Here is a 27,815-nt window from a genome sequence, read left to right on the forward strand (position 1 = left end):
GGCACTGCTGTTCCGGTCTCCTACGTGGAGGGCATTTCGGAGCCGGCTTTCGGTAATTGCGCATAGCGGATTGACTTTTTGGATGTTTACTGTCCTCAATTTAATTCCTGTAGCCTGCGACCTTTCTCCTTATTGCTCCTTCATTGCATGGATCAGTGGTGGTGAGGCAGGGTGGGCCCTGGTTCATACCTGGATGTGTGTCCCCCCGGGACTGCCAAGTGCTGCCGTTCATTGTAAATAAGGAGTCAAGCTGAGTGCTGGATCCTCTCGGGGGTCACTGGAAGTTGAGAATTCAGCAGGTTCTGGTCTGTGTCTTTACCTTCCTGAAATAAGTGCTTGTCTGGGACTTTGTCACTTTTGGTCTTTGGCTCTTAACTATCATGGCCAAGCATACTCCTAAGAGCTGCTGTAGTGTAGTTCCTAGTTTCCCACTAGGCCCTGCGCATTGGAATAACATAAACAGTAGTATCGACGTGGAACTGCTTATATTCCAGGCCTCCACTGACTATGCTAAACTTAATTGGGTTGTGTTACCAACTAGCTCAGAGGTCACTGGAAATTTTCTTCTCTGCATGGGAAGTGATCAGCTTCCTTTGCACAGACAAGAAGGGATTTAGTTTTCCAACAACCGTGCAACATGACAACTTTGCTCCTCAGATCAAGAGTCAATCTCTAGGGTCGTGTGAAACAATAGACATGTATTTCACTCAGTCAGTCTAGTGCAGTTTACTTTCACGAGATGTAGAGAATAGAGAGACGGGCGTGTATCAATAAAGGGTTAACATTTATTGAACAGTCTTTCTTCTCGTACAAGAGAAATGTATTGCCACAATTGCAATAATTGTTATTATAAAAAGTACGTACAGTAAGATAAGTATTGCGAAATAGAACTGTAAAAGCATTGATATGGTTTCTTAGCCATACAATGGTTTAAAAGTAATAAAACATATATACAGTCATATATACATTAGGCTAACATACTCAACTGGTGCTTCTAACTAAACCTACCCCAGTGTGCCTGACCTAAGCCTAACACGTGAAAGGAGAGTAAGTAAGTAGCTTTAAGTTAAGTTGGTTTTACCAAGGTTTGTTTCAAGAATTCTCGTCTAAGGGTTTAGTCAACACCATACCTCTGAATAGAATGATGGAGGATTGGTATCTCCTTCAGGGGTCTCTCTCGATATCCCAGTCACCCGCGAGGGTAAACCGGAAACGCCGTGGCTGGATTTCTCTGCACGAGAAAGGCAGCGGGTCTCTTCAGCGCGTCGAGGAAGGAGGGGTGACAGCGTCCGCGGGCAGCTGGAATCTGCTGGATGTCTTCGCAGAGGGACGGCTGTTCAGCTCCTTAAGCGTACTGCACCATAGTTCGCGCTGTAGCGGCGATAATGGTAATCAGCAGCTTCACCACCACAGGATAGCAGGCTGCAGCGACAGAGTGCTAGATTTACCAACACAGGGTCATGCAGGCAGCCAGCATCAGTAGCTCGCAGCTCACAACAGCTCCTAACCGGGCAACAGGCTCGCATTGCTTAAGACAACGTTGGTAATATTTATACCTGACAGGTGCCGGGTTTGACGCAAGTTTGCTGGACATAAGACGTCAATTAAAGATGTCACTAGGAAGTGATAGTTATCAGTTGCTCATTAGAGTTCCATTACTAATCAAAACATAGCAAGCAGGGATTTCCAGGTTTGCTAAGTTTTTATCTTGTTGAAGAACTCGGAGTGTTATCTAGGAATATCAGATAGTGACTGCTGCTCTGTCATTGCACTAATTGGTCACAAAGGAAGTGGCAGAGAGTCATGCTGGAATGTGGCTCTGTTCGTGTGAGGCCAGAGATGACTTTTCATAAAATCGCACTTGAATGGTTATGCCAATATAGGGAATAAATGGATTTATAGCCGAATAGGGGCATAAGGTCACAGTATCGATCAGGAACCTAGATAAACACGCAACACCCACTCCACGGGTTAATGTCCATCAAAATTACTAAAACTAAGCAATTAGATGCATGTGTAACATTGCCCACCCCAAAATACATAAAATGCATTCGAAATAGGCGTACTTGTAATACATGGAATTTAGGTACTGTACGTTTTCTTTAAAGCATAGTAATCATTCAAAAAATTATTGCATATGAAATCAATGAACGATTATGCAAAAGGAATTACACATGAAGTATCTCTGACAGAAGAAAGGCGAGATAAATCATCACATAAAAATGCATTGTAATAACATGTGTGCTAGAGGCTGGTGTAACGTTGTTATGTCTCTAGATGTGCTTAGAAATAGAAGTGTGAAGCTTCTGTTCTCTAAGAATAGTTTTTACGTTAAGCAAAGAATTGTTCATGCCAAAAAAGGTCAATATTAAAAAAAAATTGTCCAATTCAAAGAAAATAGATTTCCAAAGCTCTTGGCAGTTTTTGTTGATCAAAACTGAAGGCCGAATTCAGAGTTCATGGGAACGCTGTGTGTCGGAAAGCTTCTCAAAAAGTTATTGTTTCTCTATGGGTGAGAACATCGTATCAGACAGGCTCTCAAAGAATTGGTCTACAAATTCAGGTGATAGTTCAACCAAATTAGATAGCGCTGTAACTTGGCAGGTGTGAGAATGATTGCTGTCATCGAAGGCAGGACCAGCAATGCTCACAGAACGTTGTACCTGGATGATGTTGCTTTTGTCACTCGCTCCACTGTTACCACTTGGCTGTAGCACAGGAGTCTCCACGAATGCCGTCATCAGGATTGGTAGCCGCTGGGGACAACACAATGCGTGAGCCGTTATTGGACTGAGCAAAGTATCGACGTCCATTGGTACTGCTGATGGAAGTGAAAGACAGATGTCCAACACGCATTCATCGCCGCAAAGCATACACCATAGCACAGGTAAAATGCAATTTTGCCATATCGGTCTGAATGAAAGGAACCAGGTCATGTTTAGATCTCTCAGCCTGGCCAATCCAAGGACGTTAGTTATCCTGTCCCGGTAGCGCATTGCTAGGATTGTCTCTTCCATTCCCATGGGAGCTATGTCTGAGCCGAGGCTTGCCATAACGTAGCAGGATGGTCAAAAATAGAATCCCTGCGACGAGTCCCAAAAATATTGGTATGCCGCCAAAAATGGAGTGCACAAAATTAGGAAAGATTCCCAAAATTGCCTGGAAGGGTGTTAGCAGTCCCGTAAAGACTATCTTAAATATGCCTGGGATGCTTGTTGCACTAGACATGTTAAGGAGTTGGCTGAACATTTCTATGAAATGCACGGGGCAATTTGTTGATAAAAGGTCATGAACTTCAGTAGCCGTCCTTGCGACTAGAAGATCATACGTCTCTTTAGATGACGTTATAGGCACTGTTGTCTGTAAAAGTACAGATTTCATTTTGCTTAATGTATCAATTCGTATAGAATAGAGATTCAGACGAGGCCAGAGGGGAGTCACTATGTCTGGAGGCCCGCTCGGGAACAAAGCTTGCATACAACATTTGACCATGGACGTAACTTGTACTAGATAACTTTTCCCTGGCGTCAGGCGACAACATCTGTGATCCGTTCTAAGAATGTAACTCCCGTTTGCGAGTAGGGCTCTATCTGAGCTGCAGGTGTGACTAGCTGGTGGCATGAAAGGTTGTTTGAATTTCCATCACATGCTCCGTGTAGATTAATACCCTGACACAAAAGTATACCGCTTAGTGAGTGTTTACAGTTGTCACCACTAAGAAATACATTTTTGTCGCTGTCACTATAGCAAAGAATGAGTGTATGGTAATTTCCATTCTGATTTTACATATCCTTTACCCAATTGTTCATACTGGCCAGCAGGTATGTACTCAAGGCACTTTTTAATTTGGAAAGTTGTTATCGGAATTGTGATAATTCCGTGTATTATCCATTCAATGACAGGACTCTCTGACATTGTCAATGGTAATCTCTTGAGTTTTTCGATGCTCAGGATTGTATAGTCTGCTCCTTTCTGTGCCAAACATCAGTAAGGTTAAAACTGGAAAATAATGCCGTTGTGTTGATTAAACGCCAAGGCACATAGCCTGAACGAAGATTTTGCAGTGCAGCGTCCAGCCTAATTCTATAATAGAGCGTAATTGAGACTGGCCATGTTGTAACATTAGCAAATCTCTGTCTATCACATCAAAGGCAGAGGATACAATATTGTCCAAAGAATATATTCTGGAAGACAGAGTCGTTAACCCATTGTCTACCACAGAAAGTGATTTCTCCAAATTAATACGATCAATTTCTCGTATTTTTTCAGCAGTTTCAATTTGCTTTACTTTCCAAGCCTCGTTGTAAGTAGCATAGATACTGGTCGCTATGAAACGCTTTTGACGCTGTTTGCGTGGTCCAAGAATGAAATCGCGCAAATCAGCACCATCTTTTAATAAAGACAAGTGTTGCTTAATTTCAGCCAGTGTGGACGAGGTTAGCCATTCAAGGCAGAGTTTCCCTACACTGTATGTTGTTATAGTCCCTGGATGTTGTCTCTGGGAGTATCTAGGGTCTAATCTGGTCATTTTTAACCCCTGTGTTTTATTCAGGAATCTATCTTGACAGCCATTTGTGTCTGTAGGCCAGATTAACCACTTTTTCCAATCAGGATGTGTTCTGTTGAAATTTAAAATGTGTGACACGTCTAACTCAATATCTGTGGTTGTATTCTCAGGTATTGGCTTCGGAATAGACGGTGTTTTAAGGTCTTTGATCTTAGCTAGGCCAAGACAAGATGTTTGGTGTATTGTGTCATTTAAAAATAACATTTGTTCTGGTATCATGCAGGTTCTAAATAGTGCTTCAATGCCTTGCACCTGCCAATCTTTTGTACCCCAAATTGTTTTTGTTTCAATATTATTTTTCCAATAATCAAAACCAAATGTCATCATTTTGTCATAAAATGCTTCTGAATATATCAATTTAGAATTTGTCAGCATTGTTTTCATTCCTGTTTTATCTAACAGTTTGTAATAAAACGTTTCTGCATTACTGGTGTTAAACCCTGAGAAGTATTTGAATTTCTCAAAAAATGCTTTAGAACTGCTTTTAGGTGGTGTAGAACAATGTTCCCATTGATTATACATAAAAACATTTCTAGGCTGTGCAGATTTATGCAAGTAATGATCCCCATAGTGGGTGTAACAGAATAACTGCTCATAACTAGATGAACCTTGTAAATTATCATGATCTGTGAATCTAGCTGACATTACTAAATCAGACATCATGTCATTAATACTGTTAAAGTCCCAATCATCAGAGAATGTACTAGGTGTCACAAAGTCACTTAAGGAAACCTTTAGTTGATGAGGATACTTCAGGATTTCGACCGGACCATAGATCTCATAGTCTGTTTTTTCCCATACTACCCCACCAGGTATTGGAATTGCTGTGACATTTACTGTTGACAGTTCTCTTTTCTTCACGTGGGAAGATCTGTGTGGTTTCAGGACTAGGTTGATGTTCTGACTTGCTGTGTCCATTCAATTGTAATGAACTTCCCTAAAATTAAAACTAAAATTAGGCAGAGTAGGAGTATGAATACCCCTGAAATAATCCAATGCTCAATCAACGGTGAATCCAGATATAGTTCTTTGATTTGTTGAAGGAGTCCTGTTGTATTTTCTTTAGAATACTTTTTTGTTTCTGGCATCACTTCGGGGTCGTTTAAATCTTCAGAGAAGTTGTCGAAGTTGATGAAATAACCAGAGGCAGTTCTGTCAATTGATGGGATTGTTCTTTCAATCTGTCTCTCGGTAGCACTTTCTGATGCTACATCATTGTAGACTGGTGTTGTTTCTTGACGAACTGTTTCAATTTGTGTTTCAAGAGGCACGAGTTCCATGGCATTATTGCATAGTCCTTCATTGTGCACTGCAGGCTGATCGAATGTGATTAGTCTTTCAGTTTGAACCTCTTGAATTGTTGCAAGTTTGGGTATTCTGTTGTTTCTTGGGAGTCCACTGGGCCTACTGTTGATTATAGGCCACATGCTTGTGGTTTTACCAGATCGATAGACACGACTCTGTTCTCCTTTTTACCAGCAAGGGGCGGTAGCACAACTGATCTTGTTCCTGTGACTGCTAAGACAGGTACTGCTTTTCTGTAAGAAGGCCCAAATTCCTTCTTCACCGCGATCTTTTCTCTGACTAGATCCCCCAATCTTTGGAATCCAGACATGCCTTGCTGGAGCTGTTGCGGGTGGTGCCTCGTCAGTGGTACTTGGCTGTGGCTTTAACTTTATGTTGCTTAAAGATTTTCTTGTTTCATTCAGTTCCTGTAAAACAGCCAAACGATCTTTGATGTCAAAAGTCTGTTGTTTTTTCTTGTACCACTGACATCTGACTATCGAGGTCCTGAACGCGCATTCTAATTCCGAACAATAGTTCGTATGGGCTAAAACCTTTTAGAGAATTTCTTGGCATGTTGTTAAGACTAGTCTGGACACTTATTAAATGTTTGACCAACCCAGCGCCTGAACCTAATACCTTCGCTGTTATAGATTGCTTTATGTCACGGTTTTTTCTTTCTACCACACTATTCCCTTCGGGGTGCGACGGACAAGAATACCGCAACCCAATTCCCATGCTGGCCATGGCCTCCTTATAGGCTCGAGAGCTGAAAGCAGGACCCTGGTCAGAATGGAACGTGGTAATTGCGTATGTGCCGATAAAGACTCGCAAATCTTTTATAACCGTTCTAGCGTCAGCCGAGCGCTGGAGGCCTCATTATTTTAAGTGCTTTTCGTCTTAACTGTTAATAGGACGCAGGACGGGGTGTAGGCAGCGTTACACTCTTTCTGACTGGTAGCCGTTAGCATGGTTCCTTACTGCGATCCCTATTACAGTTTTCACAGTTGTTTGCATATATTTGGTGTTCTACACTCATTCCCGGCCACCAGAATACTGATTGTAATTCAGTCAGTGATTCCTTGATCTCTGCCTTAGACCCAAACCCATGTGTGCGTCTGCTATTAAAAATATTCTCCTGTTCATGTTTGGAATTACTCTGTCCCCCACTCCAGGGATTCGACCAAAAGGAACGGAGTTTGCATCGATTATGTATGCATAATTGAGTGGATAGTTTACGGGTAGTGCTGCACAGTCGCCTTTTACGGTCGTTTTTACTGCCAGCATGGTTTCCCCGTCTATGTATTTATCTGTACGCTTTTTTGTGGCTACGGAAGCCGGTTTAGTTGCTTCCGCTTTGGCTGTATTAGCCAATGAATTCCCTGCAACGTGAACGCCATCACGTTGAAGACTCTGTGCGTGAATCACGTGAGTCTTTTGTAGTTCTTTGTGTAAAAGAGCTACCTCGTTCCAGAGCAATTTATGCTTTATTGTGGCACCTGTGTCATCTTTGTAGTCGTTTTCGATCCAACTCTGCAGTTTATTGTTGTAAGAGTTGACGCAAAAATGAGAATCGCACACTATAATTGTCGGGAATTCACGTTCTGCATTTTCGAGCGCCATCTTTAAAGATCTGATTTCAGTTCTTTGAACCGAACAGTTTCTTACAGATTCAGTTTTTGTTACTTTCGGTCTGAATTTACCGCACAGCCAACGACCTTTAATGATCGCACATGCTGCATCGTAGGATTTTCTCTCTACGTTGAAATGCTGTACAAAGCTATCTGTATATATTATACAGGCGTATTGTGGGAGAGGCAGAATTTCGATTGGCAGAGGATATTCTTCTTCATATTCTAAATCATTCAGTTCTTCCAATTGCGGGGCGAAATAGTATTTCACGTCTTCCGCTCCTAGAGAATCTATGCACTGTATCCATTTCGGATCCAGTGACACTGTAGGCAGGTTTACTGGGCTGAATAGCGCCTCGAAGGCGGATTCCGCTGTAAGGATATTAATCCGTTTGCCGTGTGCTAGTTCTCGTTCATTTGCTAATGCGATTTGCACTGCGTTCACAGTTCTTTCTGTGTGACTGAATGCTTTTTCTGCTTGTGTGTACAAGTGAGATTTAATTGAAATTGGTACCTTTTCTCCCTCATTAGAGGTTAGGTACGTGAATCCGCATCTTCCTGGGATGACTCGGATTACAAGATCGATCGTGTTGTCACGTGTATCTAATTTTGTTTTTGCTAACATGTCTGTTTGCAGTGATCTCAAAATTTCTGTGTGTTTTTGAGTCCAATTGATTTGTTTTAAATCAGGTTTTATTAGTTCGTAGAGAGGTTTAACCCTCTCTGCGTAATTTAGGATGTAAGTTCTTCCGAAATTCAGAAAACCTAGTATGGATTGTAAATTCTTCAGCGTTTTTGGAGCTTGGAGTACAGCGCACTTCTCTAAGAAGTTGTCCGCTAGGCTTTTCCCTTCACTTGATAATTCGTACCCTAAAAATAGTACTGTCAGATGGGCAATTCGAGACTTTTTAAAGTTGAATTTGTAACCCTCTGCTGCGAACCCAAGTATAATGGTGTTCACTCTTTTCAAGTGAGTATCCAAGTCGTCGACTGTGAGATAAATATCATCTACGTAAGACAATGCTTCATCATCATAGATTTGTAGTAACTCTGTTACCCTAGCTGAGAATAGTCCTGGGCTGTTCTTGAACCCCTGTGGGAGTCGACAGAATTTTTTCTGCGACCCAAATGCAGAGAAAGCGGTCAAATATCTGCTTTCTGGTGCAATGTTTTGACAAAAGAAACCATTAGAAATGTCTAATGTCGCTTTATATTTTTTCCTAACTATGTTATTCATTAGGGCTGCACTATGCGAGTTTTGTACTGCAAAAGTTTTGCAACATGTATTAAGATGTCTGTAGTCCAAAACTAGACGATATGAATTGTCTGGCTTGGAGACAGGAAACAAAGGATTGTTCATTTGAGAGGTGCATGTTTCAATCACCCCCTGGTACTCAAGTTGATCTAAGATCTCCCTTACTTGTTTTTTAGCTTATTGCTTTATGGGATACTGCCGTTGGGCAGTTGGTTCACTTTTTAATTGGATTTTGTGAGGAAGTGAATCCTCATCCCATCCTACATGATTTTTATACAATGCAGGTGCCTGGGCTACTGCCCATTTCCTTGCATATGTATATTTTTTGTGAATCGGAATGTGATTCGAGAAGGCAGGCATAATCACTTCTTCGCCACGAGGGCACTCCCTGACAAACTCCGGGGGCCAATCTTTTTCAGCTAACAGAATATCATAGCCTTTTGAGAGCTTATCCCAAAATAGACCCTTAATTTTCCTAGTCTTATCACCCTCTATACGCAATGTTATTTCGTATATTTTATGGGGCTTGCTAAGTCTGGCGTCGGCAGTTTCAACCTGAATGTATTCATTCGTGTCCACTGTCTCCAGATGACTCATCAAGATCTTGCGCGCTATACTGATTTCTGCTGCACTGTCCAACATTGTCAATGCCCACTCCCCGTTTTTCAACTGTGTCCTCAGTATTCTCGGCATGTTCAATTACTCTAATACTGGCTACCTTCTTTTTCTGAAATTGAGATTTTTTACTCTGAGCAGGTTCCTTGTCTTTGGACTTGGTGTGCTCTCCTGGGTCTGACCGTCCTCTTCTTTCTGAATTCTGTGGAAGAGATCGAGAGGGACGTGTATCAATACTTTGATATCTATCAGGTTTTTTCATATTATCCCTATTTCTAAGGTTATATCTTTTCTCAGAGGGCTCCCTCTGGGGAGACTGGCGTTCTCGAGTCGGAGTTCTTTCCCTCCGTCGAGGAGACCTTCCTCTGGACTGGAAAACTTTTTCCTTGGGAGTGGATTGTTTATTTCCATCCCAGCTTTTTTTAGGAGTGTTTAAATTATTTTTAATAAATAATTTTTCAGGATTTTCGAGCAGTTGGGGCTTAACTGGTTTTCCACCCAAGCTGTCTCTACCTAATTCTTCATAGCATTTTTCTATGATTTTTGCAAGCTCAACAGGATCTTTTATATCTGTTTCCCTCAACTTCTGGCGGATCGCCACAGATGCTGCTTCTCCTTTTATATTGGCTAATAATATAGCCGTGACCTGCTTGAAGTCTTTCAGTAATTTCATACCTAGATTTAAAGCGGGCTCTGGACCGAATTCATTTTGAATCTGTTTTAGCACTTCTGGTATTACCGCCATAGACGGAACACCGTGTGTTTTTGTGTAAATGGGAGCAAAGACTGTACCCCAAGTGTCGCAGTCCTCCACGTGTGGTGCGATTCCCATAGGAAGGCAGATGGTCAAGATTCTGTGTTTCTCAATAGGGGTAGTATCAGGAAATACTGCCTCTATTTGAGTGATTTTCTGGGCTAACCAGAAAGGAATTTGTTCCCGTTTTACGGGTGTTTTACCAAGACATGACTGTATGTTCTGTGGTGTAATTTTATTTGTGTTCCCCTGATGAGGGGTCAGCTGTGGTGTATTAACAGCTGGCTGGACTGTTGCAGTTCGCATTACATATTGGACTAATTGCCTATGTATTTTAATTAATGTATTTAGCTGTACTAACAACTCTTCTCTAGACATTTTTGCAATGTCAGGATGTGGTGTGTAGCTGGCTAGAACCGGCCACGTTGCTCCTGGTCTACCTAGTGGACCGAGCCTGGTTATGTGATCATTGTGTTTTAGGGCGCCATTAAACCAGAGCAGGTGCTCTTGAAATTTAAGTGGGATTTCAATCTCCTCGAAAGGAGCGTACTCTCCCGGAGGTTCCTCTATTTTGTAATAGTGAAACTCTTTTGTTATAGCGTTTACCGCTGGAAAGTTTATCCATGAATAGAATACCTCTGTCTGCCGATACTCGTGAGCCTCTATCACGAAAATTACTGTACCACCCTGAGGTGTCAGTCCGTTTACTATAAGTTTTGAAGTTATAGATTTTCTTAAATGTGCCGGGATGATTATTGCATCCGGGTCTGTGTATTCGGGACCTTGCTGAGTCGCATCTGCTGCGGCCCCAGAGGTTCCGTTTTCTTCTGGCATTGTTAAAAATGCGAGGTTTGCAGAGTAGGTCTCCAAGGAGACAAAGATTAGGTGCACAATATTTTGGAACACTGTATTCTTCAACGTTGAATAAACCAGAGCTTTACATAGGAATCTCTTCCTACTAAGGTCGGGCGGATTTTAACCTTTCACCCACTCCAGAGAAAGGGGTCTGTGTGAAATATGCAGGACTGAGTTACTCTAACTGTCTTGCGTTAGTTTATCGCCTTACCAAACGTTGGGCGCCATGTAGTGTAGTTCCTAGTTTCCCACTAGGCCCTGCGCATTGGAATAACATAAACAGTAGTATCGACGTGGAACTGCTTATATTCCAGGCCTCCACTGACTATGCTAAACTTAATTGGGTTGTGTTACCAACTAGCTCAGAGGTCACTGGAAACTTTCTTCTCTGCATGGGAAGTGATCAGCTTCCTTGGCACAGACAAGAAGGGATTCAGTTTTCCAACAACCGTGCAACATGACAACTTTGCTCCTCAGATCAAGAGTCAATCTCTAGGGTCGTGTGAAACAATAGACATGTATTTCACTCAGTCAGTCTAGTGCAGTTTACTTTCACGAGATGTAGAGAATAGAGAGACGGGCGTGTATCAATAAAGGGTTAACATTTATTGAACAGTCTTTCTTCTCGTACAAGAGAAATGTATTGCCACAATTGCAATAATTGTTATTATAAAAAGTACGTACAGTAAGATAAGTATTGCGAAATAGAACTGTAAAAGCATTGATATGGTTTCTTAGCCATACAATGGTTTAAAAGTAATAAAACATATATACAGTCATATATACATTAGGCTAACATACTCAACTGGTGCTTCTAACTAAGCCTACCCCAGTGTGCCTGACCTAAGCCTAACACGTGAAAGGGCAGTAAGTAAGTAGCTTTAAGTTAAGTTGGTTTTACCAAGGTTTGTTTCAAGAATTCTCGTCTAAGGGTTTAGTCAACACCATACCTCTGAATAGAATGATGGAGGATTGGTATCTCCTTCAGGGGTCTCTCTCGATATCCCAGTCACCCGCGAGGGTAAACTGGAAACGCCGTGGCTGGATTTCTCTGCACGAGAAAGGCAGCGGGCCTCTTCAGCGCGTCGAGGAAGGAGGGGTGACAGCGTCCGCGGGCAGCTGGAATCTGCTGGATGTCTTCGCAGAGGGACGGCTGTTCAGCTCCTTAAGCGTACTGCACCATAGTTCGCGCTGTAGCGGCGATAATGGTAATCAGCAGCTTCACCACCACAGGATAGCAGGCTGCAGCGACAGAGTGCTAGATTTACCAACACAGGGTCATGCAGGCAGCCAGCATCAGTAGCTCGCAGCTCACAACAGCTCCTAACCGGGCAACAGGCTCGCATTGCTTAAGGCAAAGTTGGTAATATTTATACCTGACAGGTGCCGGGTTTGACGCAAGTTTGCTGGACATAAGACGTCAATTAAAGATGTCACTAGGAAGTGATAGTTATCAGTTGCTCATTAGAGTTCCATTACTAATCATAACATAGCAAGCGGGGATTTCCAGGTTTGCTAAGTTTTTATCTTGTTGAAGAACTCGGAGTGTTATCTAGGAATATCAGATAGTGACTGCTGCTCTGTCATTGCACTAATTGGTCACAAAGGAAGTGGCAGAGAGTCATGCTGGAATGTGGCTCTGTTCGTGTGAGGCCAGAGGTGACTTTTCATAAAATCGCACTTGAACGGTTATGCCAATATAGGGAATAAATGGATTTATAGCCGAATAGGGGCATAAGGTCACAGTATCGATCAGGAACCTAGATAAACACGCAACACTGCCATAGGGAGGAATGTCTGACATAATATCGAAAGACAGAATATCGAAATACAAAAATATCGGCACAAAAATATCGACATCAAAAATATCGGAGTCATATCTTCATAAAGGTAAGTACAAAAATATCGAAAAAATAATATCGTAGTACAAAAATATCGAAATTAAAAATATCGTTTTTTTAAATGTATTAATAATAATGTAAAAATAATTTTAAAATACATACATATAATTTTACAAATATTAAATAAAAATATTAAAACAAAATTAAAACTAATACATATACAATTAAAATAAAACACTTATTAATTAATTTTTCTTTTAATTTCATTTAATTGATTTAATGTAAAAAAAAAATATTTTTACCCTGTACGCCTGTACCCCAAAAACCCAAAACTGACCCTGAACCCTAAAAATATCCCTGTACCCCAAAAACCCAAAACTGACCCTGAACCCTAAAAATACCCCTTTACCCAAAAACTGAAAACTGACCCTGAACCCCAAAAATACCCCTTTACCCAAAAACTGAAACCTGACCCTGAACCCTAAAAATACCCCTTTACCCAGGAACTGAAAACTGACCCTGAACCCTAAAAATACCCCTTTACCCAAAAACTGAAAACTGACCCTGAACCCTAAAAATACCCCTTTACCCAAAAACTGAAAACTGACCCTGAACCCTAAAAATACCCCTTTACCCAAGAACTGAAAACTGACCCTGAACCCTAAAAATACCCCTTTACCCAAGAACTTAAAACTGACCCTGAACCCTAAAAATACCCCTTTACCCAAAAACTGAAAACTGACCCTGAACCCTAAAAATACCCCTTTACCCAAGAACTGAAAACTGACCCTGAACCCTAAAAATACCCCTTTACCCAAGAACTGAAAACTGACCCTGAACCCTAAAAATACCCCTTTACCCAAAAACTGAAAACTGACCCTGAACCCTAAAAATACCCCTGTACCCAAAAACTGAAAACTGACCCTGAACCCTAAAAATACCCCTTTACCCAAGAACTGAAAACTGACCCTGAACCCTAAAAATACCCCTTTACCCAAAAACTGAAAACTGACCCTGAACCCTAAAAATACCCCTTTACCCAAAAACTGAAAACTGACCCTGAACCCTAAAAATACTCCTTTACCCAAAATTAATTAATATTATTTAATTACCAATTAATTATTAATTAACAATAACAATAAAGTAAATATATTAGCACATTAGCTGTAATTAATTTAATTTAATAATTAATATTATTTTTCCCTATTAATTATTAAGAATAACAAAAAATTATATATAAAAAAATTACTCTAATTAATGTAATTAACTAATTAATATTAATCAATTACCAACTAATTAATAATTAAAAATATGTACAAAATTATATTAATTAATTGACTAATTAATATAAATTAATTACCAATTAATTATTAATAAAATTATGTACAAACATATATTATTAATTAATTATTATTAAATTACTTCCCACCCTATTCCCCTATAAACCCATAACCCGCTACAGAACATATTTATCAAGTAATCAATTAATTAAAATTAATTAAAAATTAATTCTCAATTAATTAATTAATAATTCCTACTAATTAATAATTCATTTAACATAATTAAATTACTTCCCACCCTATTCCCCTATAAACCCACAACCCGCTACAGTAGTAAAAGACAATATTTAATTAAATTACATTAAAAATAAATAATAAAACATAATAAATACAATATAATATACACTAAATTTATTTAAAAATTGATATTAGTAACATCAAAGTTATTTATTTCGATATTATTGACATCGATATTTAAAACTTCGATATTACTGATATCATACTAATATCGATATTAAGACTGTCGATATTACTTACCTTTGATATTTTGTCCCATCGATATTTAAACTTCGATATAATTGTATATCGAAATTTAAAACTCGATATTTTGTCTGTGTACCCATAGGGAGCGCTCACCCTCCTCTTCCTCCGCTTCCTCGTCATCTCCTTCTCGGCCAGCTCTAAACCATGCAGGGAGGGGGATGATTCCAGAATGAGACGTTTAATCAAAGAGACTCTGCGTGAGATGGTGGGGTGGGGGGCTCGTTCCAAGGGCTCTCTGCCAGTTCATTCCTCAAATTCTTCTGGTTCAGAGGACAAATTGAGGGGGTGGTAGAGCATGAGGGTAAATATATTGACACAGATATGTTGCCTGAATTGATTAAACATGTTAAGTCTAACATTGGTTTTCCAGATGCCAAGGCTCCTAACACCTCCGGAGGTCTTGCAAAGGGAATGGAAGGATCCCGACGTATCATGCTTCTGCGGTTCATGGCATAACTTTACCCTCTTCAGGATATGTCAAGAGAACTTCCTGACTCTATTCCTATTGATTAATTGGTGGCCAGTCTTGTGGGTTGGATTTCCTTGGCAGAAGATGGGGTGCTTAAGGATCCAGTTGATAAAAAGGTGGATGCTTCCCTCAAGAAGATGGACTCTGTTTCTCATCTGGCCCTGAGGGCGGGCATTCATGGTACTTATGGGGCTCAATCTCTGATCTCAGATATCAAGGCTCTGTATCAGTTGATGGATGATGCTTCCGACTGTTCTGGGCTTTTGGAGCATATCGAAAAACAGGTGGAGTTCCTCTTGGATGTCTCCTTCGATGTGGTGCGGGCCTCAACCCTGTCCGGTGGTTCGGGGGTGGCTGCTCACCACAATTTGGTGCTGAAAGACTGGAAAACGGACTCAGTGCAGAAGGCTTGTACTCTTTGCCTGCCTGTTCAGGGAATTATGATGTTTGGGAATTAGTTGGAGGGGAAATTGCATAAATTGTTAAAGGAGAAAAAGCATTATTCATCCTTTAAGCAGTAGGCAGTTTTCCAGGGGACACGGAAAGTTGTCTTCTGGCAGGGGTCAGGACAGGAAGGATAAATCTCTCCCTTCCGAACCTTGTTCCTGACTATATGTCTGCAAATCCCGGATTGTTGGTCGGAGGTCGACTGCGGTTCTTCCTTCCCGCTTGGGTGCAGTCATGTTCAGACGTATGGGTGCTGGGCATTGTTCATCAGGGTCATGTCATCGAATTCTGGGAACCTCCTCCTGAGTCAGGGATGTGTCAGACTCCTTGGCCATCTTGTCTGGCCAAGAGGTCCGATCTTTCTCTGGGGGTCAGGTCTCTGCTGCACAAAGGGGCAATTCAGCTTGTTCCTCCTCTGGAGGTGAGGAGAGTGTTTTACTCTCTGATTTTCCTGGTTCCCAAAGTGACAGGGGGTTCAGGCTGGTCCTGGATTTGAAGGCTCTGAACAAATGGGTGGTTAATCTGCCTTTTCGGATGGAGACTCTTCAGAAGGTGATTTCATTGGTTCTTCCAGGTCATTTCATACGTACCCTCGCTCTCCAGGATGCTTATCATCACATCCAGAGTCACCCCAGCTCTCAGCGGTCCCTGAGGTTTTGCATTCAGGGCCGTCATTTTCAGTTTCGGGTCCTGCCTTTCAGGCTGAGGTTGGCTCCGTTGGTGTTCACCAAGGTGGTGGCTCCATTAGTGGCTTTCTTACATCTCCCGGCCGTCCAGATTCACCATTACCTGGACGATTGGTTGATTTATGCCCCCTCTATGGTCCAGTTGTTAGTGGATCAGATGGTATGCTCTGCGTTGAGAGCTCATTGGTTTCGTCTGAATCTTCCCAACTGTCAGCTGGAGCCCTCTCAGGACCTGAGTTTCATTGGTGCTAGTTTTCGGACCAATCTCAACAGGTTGTTCCTACCGATCCCTCAGGTGGTGATCTTCTGGGAGGGGGGTTCCGTTCCTGTTCGCCTTTGGTTGTGACTTCTGGGTACCATGGCAGCCACAGTGTTTATGTTGGCTTGGGCTTGTTTTCACCTCTGTAGTTGTACCTGTTGGCTCATTGGAATCTGTTGTCTTTCAAACTGGCACTTTGGGTTCCTGTGTCCCCTTCCATCCTCCCTGCCCTGTCTAGTGAACAGTGTTGGACCATCTTTATCGCGGGCTGCCATTTCAACCCTCTCCCCCAGTGGTCCTGATTATGGATGCCAGTTCTTTTGGATGGGGAGCGACTTTGGATTCTCTGTCTCTTCAGGGTCATTGGTCCCTTCTGGAGGGTAGGCATTCTTTCAATTGGTGGGAGTTGGCGGCAGTGTTCCGGGCTAAGATGGGATTTTGCATCCAGTTGTCGGATTGGAATGTGGTGGTGTGTTCCGACAGCATGTGTCGGTGGCCTACCTGAATCATCAGGGGGGTTCCTGGTCCAAGTTTCTGAATGCTGTGATCGTTCACTTGTTTTGTTGGGTGAAGGGGCATCTGTTGTCTCTGTCTGCCGTTTATATTCGGGGTGTTGACAACGGGGTGGCGGATGCTCTCAGCCATTTTTTCCCTGCTTCTCAGGAGTTGTCTCTGAATCCAGTGGCTTTTCAGCTTGTGTGCAGGAGGTTTGGTCTTCCCTATCTCAAACTCTTTGCTTCCCGGCACAATGTCCAACTGCCTCGGTTCTGCTCTCAGGTTCATCAGGAGGGCTCCTAGGGGTTGGATGCTCTGACTATTCCTTGGCCATCTTGTCTCTTCTATGCGTTCTCCCTGCTGGCTCCGATTCTCTAGTTTTTGGCTTGACTATGCCGGGAGTCCCGTCAGGTGATTGTGGTGGTTCAGTTTTGGCCTCGTCGGTCGTGGTTCCCCTCTTAGCGGCTATTGGCTTTGAAAGGTCCCTGGTTTCTCCCTTGCCATCCATCTCCCCTGCAGTCTGCTCCTCTGTTATCGCTCCCTTGGCTCGACTATTGGTATGGAGGTTGAGAGGCACTAGTGGCGTCATCAGGGGTTTACGGAGCATTTAGTGCTGGCTCTTCAGCAGTCTCGTAGGCCTTCTACCTTGAAATTCTATGGATGTCACTGGGGTAATTTTCAACACTGGGGTCTGGTTCTGGACCTGTCCCCTTTGGCTTGTTCTTTGCAGGAGGTTCTGCAGTTCCTTTGGGAGGGCTTTGAACAAGGTTTGGTGGTTTCCACTTTCAGGGCTCAGTAGGCAGCTATTCAAGCCTTCCGTTCTCCTTCGGGGAATTTGTCGGATGTGGAGGATTTGGTGTCTCGTCTGTTGCAAAGTTTTTCCTTATCTCATCCTATGGTGCGGCCTTCCTTTCCGTTAGTGGTTCCTTCTTTTGAGCCTTTGTCTGAAGTGGACATCATGTTTGTTACTTTTACGGTGCTCTTTCTTGTGGCCATTGCTTTGGCTCGCCGCCTGGGGGAATTGGGGGCTCTGATAGTTAGGGAACCGTTTTTTTCCTTTTTGGAGGATGGGGTGGTCCCTCGGCTGGATTCCTCTTTTGTTCCAAAAGTGTCTTCTCAGTTCCATCACTCCCAGGAGTTGGTGTTACCTGCTTTGAGTGCTAATCTTGACTCTCCTGACGACCTTCCTTGGTCTCTGTTGGATGTGTGCAGGTCTTTGCATATCTATTTTGATTGCACAAGTTCCTTTCGGAGGACTGACTCCCTTTTTGTTTCCTTTGGGGTGGCCTCTCGTGGGAAGGCTTCTTCGGCTTCCATTAGTATTTTGTTTAAACAGGAGATTGGGTTGGCTTTCTCTCTTTCTGGGTCTCCTGCTCCTGCAGGGATGGTCAACTTGGGGGGTGGCGGCTTCCTGGGCTGAGGTTCAGTGGGCTTGCCCTGTCCGAGATCTGTAGGGCGGCCACCTGGGCGTCCTCTAATACCTTTGTGAGGCATTATCGGCTCCAAAATTTTCTTGGGGATTATCCTGATTTTGGTTTAGGGTACTACATGTCGTGTGTTCCTGAATTTCTTGTTCTGATGTTCAATAAATTACTGGTTTTGCTGTATTTTGTCTCTTGATGGTTTGTTTGGATGAATTTCGGTGTTTGCTTGGCGATTCTCACTTTGTTAATGCCAATATCTTGCCGACCTTCATCTGGACTTGGTATTCTCAGGAGGAATGCTGGGATGGGTATGCTTATGTACTCCCAGAGGGAGGAGGTGGGGTAGGGACAGCATTCCTTCGTTCTTGTTTGTCTGCCGGAGAGATAGGCTATCTCACTTTGTTAATGAAAGGAGAAAGGACAACGGGACCAGGAGTAATGAAGATTACCGGTAAGTAATACAGCATGCCTACACCAGTGTTTCTAAAGGTTCTCTTGACATGTTCTAATAGTTAATCTATACTGAACTAAATATACATACCTTGACAATATAGTGCTAGTCCATATTTTGGAGTCAATGTTTTTGTACATAGATCGGAAAAACATGATATTCTGGTAGTACACTTCTGAGATATACTTTTAATCGTTACGTACGCACTGCATACAGTGCAAACAGTTTGAGTGCAAGGGCATAAACGGAACGTGATGAAGAACTTGGGAGCTCCAGGTACACATTGGTCATGTGACATGGTGAGCAGCTCAGGGATTTTGCAAGATGGCAAGAGAGCATGGCACTGTGATCCTTCTTTTGTTTGTGAGTTTGTGTAAAGTATGGATAAGCTTCTCTCTTTATTTTGTGAGTATTCCCTTGCACCTTTTATATCTTGAAGATGATGATGTTTAAAACGGAAATGGCTCATAGCAATGGATATCAACACCACATAATACTACATCCATCAATACCACTACCACCACCAATACCACCACCATTACCAACAGTAATACAACACCACCAACACCACCAATGTCACAACCAATACCAACAATACTGCTGCCATCACCACTACAACCACCAATACCACAAAACATGAAAACTACCCAATCAGTACCACTGCCACCAATAACACCAACAGCACAAGTATAACCAGCACCAATATGACCTCTACCAATACATCACCACTAATACTACCGCCCCAAAACTAATTACACCACCACAAGTACCACACCAACAGTACCACCACAACTACCAATGTTACCACAAATATCACCAACATTAGCACTACCGCTAATAATACCACTGCTACCAATTACACCAACAGTATCAAAACTAATGCCACCAATATCCCCACTACCCCCAATAACACGACGAATACCACCCCTTATATTACTCCATAAGCAACACTTCCAACACACATTAGTAAAACCAGAAGGTCTGGTTTTAAAGTACTATTGCATGGGCACATTATTTCAGCATGCCCGTGTTTGCCCGCTTTGTCATATTAAACTCAGACCTATTGATTTTGCCAATGCATCTTTTTAACGTTGTTTACTTCAATGTGCCAAAGAATCTACTAACCTCAAACAAATTCCAAACTTCTCGTTTGATCAGCGCGGCCCAGAACAGCGGCCGGGATAGGCGTATGCTGTCATTGAAAGTGCACCTAGAAATGGCTACAAATGACTCAACTGAGACATATTTGCATTGATTGCATTGACTGCAGCTTATTTAAAAGCCTTTTATTTTACAGACCTGCTCCCATGGGTTCCTGGAGTGCTGCACATTCAAGATGCACAGAGATAAAGAAACAATTATTGGTGGCAGTTCTTATGGTTGATGCATCGTTTGGAAAATGCAAATGTGGCAGGATTTACAAAGATCAGTTTCCTTTATTGATTGGTATATTAGTGCGCCTTACCTCTCTCCTAAAGGTTAGTGGAAGCCATTTATTTTTCTGGAACAGCGTTCCATGCAGCTGTGCCCCATGTTGAAAAGGCCTGTACATTCCGGTTCATTTTACTCACATGACCAGCTAACGTCCAGAACAAAAATTATCCATTTGGTCTTCATTTATAGCAACGATGTAAAAGTTAAAATATACAGTATCAAAATAACCACACATTTTGACTGTATCCATATATTTATACATAGGTTTAATACTGCATGCATGACTCGTTTCATTAGGCGGGAAAACCACATTTCGAGTCTTTAAACTAGACTAAAAAGGTGACGGAAAAACACACGAAAAAAATACATATGCAAAAATGTAGTGGTAGCCAATTTCAATAATCAATACTACGCCCACGGAAAGTGCTATCATGCACATGCTGCCAACACCTCACATCAATGCAACTAATGCTTTACATGACATCAGATGTAACATAACGTGCATGATTTGAAATAAATAAATACATAAATTAATACATTTGACCCAGGTATTGGGCCATCCCGAATTGCTTAAAATAAAGCAAACTCTGCTTTTCCACTTTCTTTTCAGCAAGTTTTAGCTCTGTGACGTAACCTCATAATAAATTAGAATTCCTGCGTCACTGCTCAATGTTCTAAGGGGCTCGTGTACTTGTTTTTGGCAGAGGGCAGCATCGCAAGCTTACCTGCTGTGCTGTCCTATGTGACAGGAAAGGGGCAGTAATGCTCCGTATCTATGGGATACAGCACCTTCCTGTCCTCCTTTACTGCCTGAAGCACAAATGGCTGCCTAGCTCCAATGCAGACACCCTTGCAACATGGTGCATGGGTGCCTGGATTGAAATGATGATGCTTTTGTTCAGGAAGGGACAACTTCTTTCATAAAAACAACCGTTAAGCCACCCCTGGGCAGGAGTAGGCTTTTTACACATTCCCGGCTTTACAGGATGTTGTAAATCTGGGAATGTGTAAAATCCCAAGGGTGTTACGCCGGAACACCCACCTTAACACCATTGGCACTACTCCCTATCGCAGTGTGAGGCAAAGCAGTGACTTGCGCTTTGTTGCCTCCCACCATATCTACATGGCCATGAAAAGTGACGCAGGGTGGATAAACGTGGCCTCATAGATAGAGCTCTGCGGAGTGCGCACCACCAGAGCATCTTTAAAAATGACATTCCAGTGGCGCACTGGCCTTTTTAGTGGGCTCCAAAGAGTATTATCACATCAGGGAATTCAGATGAGACTCACATGGACCTCTTCTAAGGGAGACCAGTGGTGATTTTGTCATCTTTCAGCAGGCATATCCCACAGGTGCCCAGTAAGCCTTTTACCTAGCCCCACCATCAAGCATCTCAAATACAAAGAAGTGCTCACCCTCTACAGCAATACGTGCAGCCATAGCCAACAAATCCTTCAAGGTTCTGGCACTGAAATCCCTTCCCTTAATGCTTGACAGCACCAGAGTGTCACACTGCCCAAAGGCCTCCAAAAAAAGGTTTGTGGACTCCCCTGGTTCTTGGAGACATCAACAACTAGGTTTAGGGGCTTCTGGGGCATATACAGATTTCTAAAGGAAACAGAAGCTGTACACTGTAGGCCTGATAGAACAGTTCTCTTGGCCCTTGAGGTTGCTCCCAGCATGGGGCCGGGTGGGTGTGCATGATGCTTATAGCCTCTTAGCGGGGCTAAATGGTCAAGTCAGATATGGCTATGCGGGTGATCTGTCCAACGTCATAGACATCTATGTTGCCTGACTAATCATATCTGCTACCTCCTACATGAACGTTGCCCTACTCTGGACATGAAGATTGCTTTAAGTAGTGTCATTCGGCCCAGACTCCTCTGGCGAATAATAAGAGATTAAACATCCTAGGGTTTGTGGTTTCATTATTGTCAAACATTAATGGATATGTGTTACCCTAAAAAGTGCACACAAGGCATTCATGTTTGGCATTCAGAAACATGCTTGTACAGGTTCTATTCAGCAGGTATTGCTTCCTCCTTTGTTCTGGTGCTACCATTTCCTGCCATTAAACTGATGATGTAAAATGTGCGTTTCACACCGCAGGAAGCCCCAGAAATGTCCGACCTCCTGGCTCTGAAGAGATTGTCTGGGACAGGTTCCAGGGAAGAGGAATTAGAACAGTTGCCCTGCTTCCACCGCTTTCCATCAATACTAATGTGGGTGCACATTAATACATGGATAATGAAGTGTGAAGCAAAGTGCATCATTTCCTCAACACAGGGCCTCCTTATGATGTCAGACAGGAAAGCTATCTGGCAGCTCATCAGAGGCTCACTGCCCAACACCCAAGGTTTCTGTCTGACTGCCGTATTACAATACTGGGGGTCGGAGGTCAACCTGCTGGAGAATACCGCTCCACTTACGATGGGGTGGCGGTCCGAAATGTAATCCACAAATGGCAGCGGAGTCAGCCTCAGCTTCGCTATCAGGATTACAATTTTGCTTTCCGTCTGCCTTTTCATGGCGGCATGCAGGGCCCTCTGTGGTGCCCCTCTAAACATCCCTACACCATATGGCAGGCTCCACTTGGTGCCTGCCACATGGTGCAGGGATATTTATGATCTGTGTTGCTTTACTCTGCACAGGGGAGGTGTTCCATGGGCGTTGTGGTGGGTTTTCCCACACCACTCCCAAGGAATATGATGCTGCCCCAGATTTACAAAAACATGTGAAACTGGGGAAGCATCAAATTCATAATCCTCCCAATGTGATATGGAATGAGGAGAAATAACTTTATTTCTCCTAATTTTTCCTCTTTCCACATAGGAAGAGGAATAAACCACTTCGGATTGTTTTTGTGCAGGAAGGTACCCCTTCCTGCACAAAAGCAATCCTGCCTGTAATAGAGGCACCCTTGTACCATTTTGCAAGGCTTTCTACATTGATCCTAGGCTGATGAAACAGCACCAGGGCAGGAAGAAAGGACAGGAATGCACCATATTGCTTAACCAATATTCCATAAATTAGGCCCTTATTTTAGTGCTCATGAACAACATCATCACATCTTCCTTGTTCGTTTTCAGATATGTTGACGATTCACGCGTTACACTCCATTGACATGCATACGATATCACCTCCACGCCCCACTCAAAGCCAGTTCAGTGATAATCCCAGTCAACATGAACATACTAACATGGTATAATTCGAGGTATTTTGTAAACCAGTGGGTTTCATCCCATAAACCAAGTATGATCCAGAAGCCATCCTAGAAATATCTACAATAAAGTCCCATTCCCACATGGCATGCTGCTGTCCTTCTACTGTCACAAAAGCAAGAAAGTCTGAGCGGGCACAAAAAACAGTGATGAGAAGGGCCTGTCAGAACTATAAAAGTCGTCAGTGCAGATCACTGCCACAATATAACAGGCAATGTGTATGAGTTACTCAAAGTACTAACACAAAGACATCGGGAGAGAAAATATTGGCAATGGCATATGCAAGGCCTTTTGGCAGACAAAGGAAATGTTCTACCACTTCTAAAATATAGCCAACCTAGAAGCGCTGAAAAGAGCTTATGTCCATCTCACTAACACTGCAGAGAAACATAAAATAATTTTAAAAAATTGATTCCATCCTCAAAAATCGTGAATCCATCTTCATGAACTACCTTAAAATATCACCAGTTTCTATCAGCATCCTTTCTCTGCTTCCGTCATCCTTGACTATGGTCAAAACAATGGAGGAGAAGATTAAAAAACATGCAGCAGGGATAAACTAATCAGACTTACCAGTTGGACTTTACCCGTCCACTTACTTAAAGCAATTTTTCCTAATGTTAAATGCTGACACAAAAAAATACTTAATTAATCACATTTGTCCCATGAAATCATCTCCCTACTTTTTGTTATTGCAGAACCACTAGTCCTAACCATAAGCTGTTATTCAGGGCAGGGCAGTGGAGCTGAGGTTGATATAATCTCTATATATTCATGAGAACAATGGATTTAACATCTAGAATGGCGCTGTCCCACCCCCAGGACTTTTCTCCCTAAGTCGCCCCTTCCACGAGGAAGAGGAGAACTAGAATAGGTGACACTGTTTCTTCAACCAGACCCCTATCCATCTTGTGACAGACAGGAGTGGGGTCAGCAAGGCTTGTTTAGCCTATACAAGAAAGGGTGGTCTGGTGGTAGAGTAATGGGAAAATGTCAATGCCGCTGGTCTCTTCTCCTGCTGTCATTTCCATTGCTTAAAGAAGGGAAACACATTCACCAATGAGCTCTCACCGCTGTCTATAAAAACCGGGGCTGCATAGGAGTTAAGTAAGAAAACAATACCACCCATTGGCAGTGCAAGAAAGCCACCATCTTTGTCTGTCTGTTGCATTTTCCAAGAAATTGAAACAACGCATACACACAATACTCCACAACTCATCTCACAGCGATAGCCCCAGAATACCCAAAAAATAGCCAGCTACTGGTATTCATACAAATATTGGCACTTAGTACATTTTCTAACACCTTGTTTGGAAGAATTCTGCACTTTCCTTGCACGTTGATGGCTGTTATTAAAGTCATTTGCCCTTTTCCAATGCCTACTTAATTCAGACAAAAAAAGCAGGTAATCACTAGGAGATAACATCAATCTGCATTCATCAGTAAAAGTGCACCCTGCAGTCACCACAGGCAAATAGGAATGACGCAAAATGGGATAAATCTTAAACTTGAATTCGGCAGCTTTGTCTATGCCATTATAAAGAAACTACTCCAGCAAAAGATTCCCACCTTAGCCCTGCCGCCTTCCCACATTTCTTTAAAATATATAGCTCATAAACACAAAAAGCAATTGAAAACCAAAATAACCCATCATGTTACCTATTCATTAATGTTAAATTTCGCACAGCACATTATCAAATTACCCTCCCTAATCTAAAAGGAAAATAGCTAATAATAATGGCACCAAAACACAGCTAAGTATAGAGAAATCCAGTATACCATGTTGTTGTTATTTATAACACAATCACATATTTTCTGTATTATTCAACGCACACAGGCGAAAATATAAATATTTGAAAGCACCCTGACATCCTCTCATAAATTCAGAACCTAATTATTCTCATCACTTTGTGTTCCTCTCCATGTATATCTTCCTCTAATCATGTATTTGGACAAGCATCGATTTCTTGTGTGTGAACCCTCCTCCCCAGGCTACGCTCTTATCAATCATTGTGAGCACGTCTTTAAGGCTCTTCTATTAGCAAGCCCACGAGGGAAAAATAATGGAACCTGTTCTATTACATTTCCCTTTACAAATGCATTTCCTGTGATGCATGATATCAAGGCATTATAAATATGGCTCCTGTTAGTTGATGCAGTGTGATGAGAATATTTAGTGTGATATGGAAGGTATGTTCTAGTGAATCCAGAGGCACAGTGTACCACTGCTGCCCGCCATCCTTCACTCTCAGCGACAGGCAGAAGTTGTCCTCTCCAGGCATACATTTCATCAAGGTCATTGGTGTCATTCTGTATGTCTCTAGATGGAAAAAGTGCAAACAAAAGTGATTGGTACAAGTAAAATTGATTTGCAGATGGAGACAAGGTGGTCCAGGTGAAAAGTTCACATGCATATAATCCCCAGTGGAATCAGACTAAAGAAGTCAAATAGGAATATTTTCATGACATTGAGGGTATCGTTAAATTGTAATATTGAAATGGGTTTTGAGACCCCATGAAGTGGACCTGGAAGATACTGAACCTTCTTCACTAACAATGTCAGAAAGTTAGAAAGAAAATGTGTGTCTCAGATTTCTAAATGATTTTCCAGAGTACAAGAATATTATGGCAAAAATATATGGGGGCAGATTTACAAGCCCCTTGTGACACTTTTGCACCGTTGTTGCGTAATTTTATGTGATGTAGCGGCGGTGTAAACAATGCGCAACGTTGCTGCCCATTTACAACTTGACGCATCTAGGGAGATGCATCATGTTGTAAAGCCTTGCAGCACATTATACCTGCGTCAGGTATAATGTGTGAAGGGTTGGCGTTCCCACGCAAAAAGCCATGTAGAACTGATGCAATAAAATTTACAACATTTCACTGCGTCATTCTATGCCTTTACTGCCTCAAAATCCCTTCGCCTGCTAAGACAATGCTAAGGAATGACGCAGGGCTTTTTTAATGGGACTCACTTATCTGTTGTGGCACAGTGCTGGAGTTGGTTCATTTTCATGAGCAACTCCAGCAATGCGTCACTTTTGTGCCAACAGATTCGTCAGAATTTCTGACACATCTGTTAATCCTTGCGGCATAGAGCCCTGTATTGTAAATACAGCGCATCCATGGTGGCGCAAGGACATTTGGCGCTGGCGCAATGAAACTGACTATGCAGATGGCTCAGTTCCTTGTAAATGAGACCCATAGGGTCCTTTTCAGAATTATTTTTTGGCGTATGCAAAGCAGTACTCCAACAGAATTAATTTACAAACTAACACATGATTTTCACAAATCTCCAGCCAGAACTCTCTACCTATGCCTGCCCTACCTCTTATGGAATTCTCTCCCATGAGTGAAGAGAACCCTATATATAGATGTCTGTTATAGGCATAAATGTGGGTGGAACAAGGAAAGTAGTGAATATCTACTAAGACATGAGTGGAGTTAACAGAAAAACAAGGGGGAATTGGGTAAAGGAATGGAAACACTAACACATATTAAAACACACCCACAAAAGAGTTAGCCAATTGCTATTCACCAAAGTTGCGTCTACATCTGGTCCAGTACCACTATTGACAAAAGTAACTCACATCCCCTCCATCCAAGCCTTTAAGTAAGTCACACATCACAGATGACCGAGCACTTGTACTGCTGCACTTTAAAAAAAAATTCAATGCAGGGAAGCAATAAACTTCACATCAAGTAGGGAAAACAAGATAATAAGAGTATTTTCTAAGTTACCTTACACATATATTTATTTGCTTATGCAACGGCAGTGGAAATAAATGAGGCACAGTAACACGTTTTATTGTGAGCAACTACACTAATAAATGTATATTCCCACTTTAAAAAAATCAAGTTTATTTTACAGCACAGCAAAATTGAAACGAGAACCCCACTTTTCACTGCCTTACATTTGCATGTAACAATTATTTTACACAGAAAATCAACTCTCCTAAGAGTCATGAGGCCTTGATAGCATGATTTCATCATAAGGCATAGCCTACCACAGGCACCAAGACTGTATATGTATGTATATATATATATATATATATATATATATATATATATATATATATATATATATATATATATATATATATATATATATATATATATATGTATATATGTATATATTCACTGAAAAAAACATAGGTTTCACACCAGTTATAGTTAGCTGGAAATTTTACTGACATAAAACCATTGAAATTCCACATTATAGTTAGTTGGACTCACTATAACTTGCGCGTTTAATGCACTGCTGATGACGTCACATATTACATCACTCATGACATGGTCA

The sequence above is a fragment of the Lissotriton vulgaris genome, chromosome 10, assembly GCF_964263255.1.
Source record: "Lissotriton vulgaris chromosome 10, aLisVul1.2, whole genome shotgun sequence".
Classification (NCBI taxonomy): domain Eukaryota; kingdom Metazoa; phylum Chordata; class Amphibia; order Caudata; family Salamandridae; genus Lissotriton; species Lissotriton vulgaris.